The sequence below is a fragment of the Malus domestica genome, chromosome 17 (genome assembly GCF_042453785.1).
Source record: "Malus domestica chromosome 17, GDT2T_hap1".
Lineage (NCBI taxonomy): Eukaryota > Viridiplantae > Streptophyta > Magnoliopsida > Rosales > Rosaceae > Malus > Malus domestica.
In genome coordinates this window covers 26,073,589-26,078,396 of record NC_091677.1, presented here as the reverse complement: position 1 = coordinate 26,078,396, position 4,808 = coordinate 26,073,589, and the positions used below count along the sequence as shown (strand labels likewise).

The 4,808-nt window shown below is 36.7% G+C and overlaps 1 long non-coding RNA gene across 1 annotated transcript; it reads right to left on the bottom strand.

Annotated features, from left to right (window-relative positions):
* Positions 1-653: 653 nt before the first annotated feature.
* LOC139193634 (uncharacterized) lies at positions 654-1,499 on the bottom strand. Its single transcript, XR_011577983.1, has 2 exons — positions 1,358-1,499; positions 654-1,136 (listed from the first exon to the last, which is right to left on the bottom strand). It is a non-coding gene; the product is annotated as an uncharacterized lncRNA (long non-coding RNA).
* Positions 1,500-4,808: the final 3,309 nt, after the last annotated feature.

Genomic DNA, 4,808 nt, shown 5'->3' with positions numbered 1-4,808 from the left:
CCAAACCAGTACTATGAAGGTATGCAAAGTAGCCGTCGGGCGAGGAGTAGTGAAAGTGATTATTGAAACAGGTGTTTCCCTTTGGATCGAAACTTATGGATCCAAGAAATGGTTGTGGTGGAGATGGATTGTGAGGTAGTTAGGTAGAGGAAGGAGGCGGCAAATGATGGTTGTTTGGGGTTGAAGAACAACGAATGTCAGATAGAGCAGGTAAAAAAGAACGAAGAGTAAATAGGTAGAGGAAGGAGGCGGCAAATGATGGTTGTTTGGGGTTGAAGAACAACAGATGTCAGATAGAGCAGGTAAAAAAGAACGAAGAGTAAATGTTTAGGTATAAAGTGTATGAAAGCATCGTTTTCAATATTAAAAAATGCAGAAAAGAACAGGTATTTTAGAATACCTTATTCAATTTAGTTTCAGGAACCATTTTTTATAACAATATCATGATCTCCTCACCTCAAATCTCCAGTACCAGCTTTCGGAGCCATAACCATGGGTGTCCATGCTGGAGCATTCAACCACAAGGCTAGGAAGAAAGCCAGAGCAAACATGTGTAAAAGAAAAACAATTTATAAGTTTTTCCCCATTTGGATTTGGGCCATTCATTGTTGCACTTGCATCGAGTCATTTGGGCTTCTAAATCCCCCCCCCCCTTTTTTTTTAATAAAAGCAAACTTTTATTACAACTTAAAACAAACACAAATACAAACCCAAGGCCCAAACATAACACATAAACAAGCAAAACACGGGCCAAGAAAGACAAAGGGCCAACTAGTAGTTGAAGCCCAAAATGCACAAAAAGAGGGGTTACAGACTCCAGAAAGTTCTATAGCATTCACCGCCGTTCACGATCCGTCCAGTTCCTCGTCAGATCATTTTCAGCATCCCACCCCGATTAGCTTCCCGAGCACAACCACAAAGAAAGGATAGCCAGCAATTGATATGAAGAAGTCAACTATCAGGATGAAGTCCATGGCAACCCACGAACAACACTGCTGGTAAAGGCAGATAACAAGGAAAAGGTGGTGGTGTTAGAAACACCCGAGCCGCTACAAACACTGGAGCTCTGCACACGATCTCAAGAGTATCCATGGCTGAAAATCGGAATATGGATGAACAAACAGGAGGGATACCAGCTGTGTAAGAAGAACATAATAGATTAGGAGAAAAAACAGGGGGAATAAGGAGTAGAAGTACAAAACAGAGAAGAGACAGAAAGAAAGGGGGAAACAGCGACCGACCCCAGCCGAAACTAGGATCGGCACCACCTGATTTTCTTTAGTATGTAAGCCTCACACTAAAGGGTGAGAATGACTCAATAGGAGAGAAAGACTCTCACTCGAAGAGAAAGCTTCACCTGCTCTGTGTTTGTATTGAATCTTCGGTTTAGTGTTTGGAAATTAGCAACTTGTACTATTTGTTACTGTAATTTACTCACATTTTCAAATTCGATCTTACTTTTTTTTGTTGTACTGTTGCTTTTCTAGTTCCATTCCCTTACCACTGTTCGTCCAATATATCACATGAGGCATAATTTCTTCCATTTTGGGCTTGAAATAGGAATTTATGCACAAATAGATTGAAGAGTTAGCTATGAAAAATAAACAAAATTACAAAGAAAAATATGGAAGTAAACGAACATAGGTATTTTAATATGCAGTATCCATTGCATGACCCAAAAGCTACAATAATATAAAAAGGGGTGTGATATTCACATACTCCATTTTAATTCTCACACATCTTTTTAATTTTCGGCCGTCGGATCAGATGAATTGAAGAAGATCAACGGACATAAATTATCAAGAGGTGTGTGAGAAGTAAAATGGGGTGTGTGAGAAGTAAAATGGGGTGTGTGGATAGCACACCCCTATAAAAATGATACAACCAACTCCAAGCATTCTCATCCTCATTTATTTTTGTAAATTACAATCGCCCTAAACTCCATTACTATTACTAGAAGGTCATGCTCTTGTACAGTTAGATTAAAACCTAAGTTGAAAAAGAAGCATTATGTAGAAGGAGAATTAAAGATAATGATAAAGGTAAAATCTAAACCCCTTTTAAAAAAAACTGAGGTATTTTGTACTACCTCATTGGTGAGGATGAACATGGTTGTGTGTATGTGTGTGTGTGATCATATTTCCAGGGTAGTGCTATCCACAACATTGAGGATACCAGCCTTCAAACCCACAACGTTGATGATTCATGCTTGCACCAATGAAAAAACGGGTAAAAGAATCTTACATATTGGCTCATTCATTTTTTGTTTGATGCTATTACAAATTGTCTCTTCCATCAGGTGGTTCTCAAGAAACTAAAAAGACAAGTACTTCTAATTGTACTTGGAGAGGAGTGGCTTGAAATTAAGATATGTATTTTTCGTTTCTTACGGTGTTTTGATGAAACTTCTTATAAATAAAACAATTAAAGAAGTGTTGTGGCTTATTTTAATCTAACAGAGGAGAGGGGGCGGTGGCACATAGAGAAAATAGGAAGAGATATGTGTTTGTAGGGCTGTGTAGAGAATGTGTTATTCCTCCTACGCAGTGCCTTTATTTATAGTAATAAGTGAGAGAAAAATCATTCTCCTCCAAGGAATACAAATTCTAATAGGGAAGAATAACTAGAATAAAATTTAATTTAGGATTTACACAATCACACTTAAATACAAAGTTTATAACAAGAAGCCCTTTGTTTTAATTTTAATTTTTTTTTTTTTTTTTTTTTTGCCCAAGCCTAAGGCATCTTTGTTAAGAATGAATCTCACATTGAAGGAATAGAGACTTTACATGAGTTTATGAGTAAGTTTGGCACCTCTTCATATTTCCAATGCGGTGAAACCTTAACTTTCGTTATGATATCAAAGTAGGTTGTTCAAGTGTGAGTCTCAATGGCCACACGTTCTCAACGTCACTCGATTTGCGTTGTCCATGTATTATGCTTGAAAATTCGCCTTTAATTTTCAGTAACTGGGCTAATTTTTTTTGTGGTGGGACCTCAACTTTCTTTAATTCTCACCTCTAGAAGGGTATGACTAATTCCCACTGTGACGCGAAATGACTAAAGTAATGTGAGTCCACCCTTAGCCACAATCAAATAGCACACATCCTCCTAAAGCTTTCCACCATGAAATTATTCTGTTTTTGCAAACTTTGTGCCTTAAACCCAAAACCAGTAAACAAACTATACTTAAGAATTCTACCACATTTACACTGAACCACTTGTGGTTTCTTTGTTTTTAACTGAGTCCACATTTTCAGAAAAAATATATATAGTGTGTATGTGTAAATATGAAAGCAATAAGGCAACTTTACCTTAGAGGCCCAAGCCCCGTAAGAGGAGCCTAATTAGTTGTTGGACAAAACCTCAGTTAAAAAAGATTGCTTTGGGGGACCTAAGAGTGTTTAGTCTAATGGCCAGGCCCTTGGTTTGCCACCAAGAGGTAAGGGGTTCGACACCTCTCAAGGTACCCACCTAGCAATTGCTAGAGTTTCTTGCTTCTCAAATGTTGTGGGATCAGGCGCGGGGGGGGGGGGGGGGGCTTTAGTGATTAGTCCGGTCAAAAGATCTGGAGGCACTAGTTTAAAAAAAAAAAAAAAAAAAGATTGCTAAGGGGGGAACGTTTCAAAAGAGAGTTATACGTTTGTGTGCTTGTGGAAATGAAATAAACATGTTATCTGTTTCAAAATTTCAAGACACCAACTAACCTTTTTTTAAGTGATGGTTATCTCCATTTGCTTGGAGAAAGAGTTCTCAAAACCAATTCAAACTAATGCGAAATGATCTGTATTATGGTAAGTTCAATATCTAATTGTAGCTAGTTTAATTATAAGGATATAATTTTATTTTGAAAGAGCGACTTTGCCATGTTAACTGTTACAATATCTATTTAGCATCTTAAACACAAATAATACCAAGCCAATTAGAGTTGGTCTAGTAACGAGGGTAAATACAATGATGAGTAAGAGGAGACTCCATATCTGGTACCAAATAAAAAAGTTTTCATGAATTTAGTGGCAGGTGCATGTTCATTGAGAATTTATTACGTGTTTATCTCTTCTCTATATATAAAGCCAACACTGCAATGAACTGTGTTTTTTTGGATCACAAGTTTCACCAAAAAAAAGTAAATAGAAATGCCCCCCAAACAAAAAAAATGTTTAAAAGCAATCCAAAATAATGCACCAAATAATGTAGGGTTATGTTTGTCATATAAAAAATGTTTTTTAAATAATTATTTCTTTTTGTACAATTTTTTTTAATTTTTTTTTATAATTAGTACCTCACAATATGCTAGCAATAATGTGATTCAATCAGTTTTTTTATTAAATATTATTTTCTCTATTTTTAAACACGTTCAAAACATCTTAAGAGACGCGTAGTGCCAATTATAAAAATGGTCTTTCGCACGCGCATAATAATGTGATTCAATTAGTTGTCAAATGATTTTTTTTCTTCGAACAAACGATATTATCTACACTAAGAGTGAGGGGGTGGGCTTAACCTCACAATGAGTTGCTAGAATTGGTTGCATGTGCTTCAGGTGAGGCGTTCGAGCTAGTCGATCGAGCTTGATGATTCTTCGTCAAAAGCTGGTTCTACTTTTCAGCGAGAAGTAAAATAGAGATCAAATCCGAAAATTTGGTGAACTTCTGTGCTCTATATTGTTGTTGCAGGACAATATTAATGGCATGGAAGGTCGAATAAGTCTTCTCCAAGAGATATGATTCGGTTAGTTCCACTTTACAGTACTTCAATAGTGATCGGATACTACAAACTTCAGAGTTGTATTCATTCACGGACTTAAA